Here is a 346-nt window from a genome sequence, read left to right on the forward strand (position 1 = left end):
GTGTGTGTGTGTGTGTGTGTGTGTGTGTGTGTGTGTGTGTGTGTGTGTGTGTGTGTGTGTGTGTGCCTGTGTGTGTGTGTGTGCCTGTGTGTATGTGAGTGTGTGTGCGCCTGTGTGTATGTGAGTATGTGTGCGCCTGTGTGTATGTGTGCGTGTGTGTCAACGAAAGGTTTTGATGAGATCCCAGACTAGGCTCCTTGTCTGTACTGGAGAGGGATGTTTATGGAAAGCTATATGTCCTTCTTCTCAATAACAGCAGCTTAGCGTAATTAAAACTCTTCAATCAGTGAAAGTAACTTGTCTGTGTGTGCTCCACTGAAAATCAAGCTTTTGATTGACTTTCTGA

The sequence above is a fragment of the Seriola lalandi genome, unplaced genomic scaffold (assembly GCF_002814215.2).
Source record: "Seriola lalandi dorsalis isolate HSWRI2012SDOR001 ecotype SW California unplaced genomic scaffold, Sedor1 jcf7180002054546, whole genome shotgun sequence".
Lineage (NCBI taxonomy): Eukaryota > Metazoa > Chordata > Actinopteri > Carangiformes > Carangidae > Seriola > Seriola lalandi.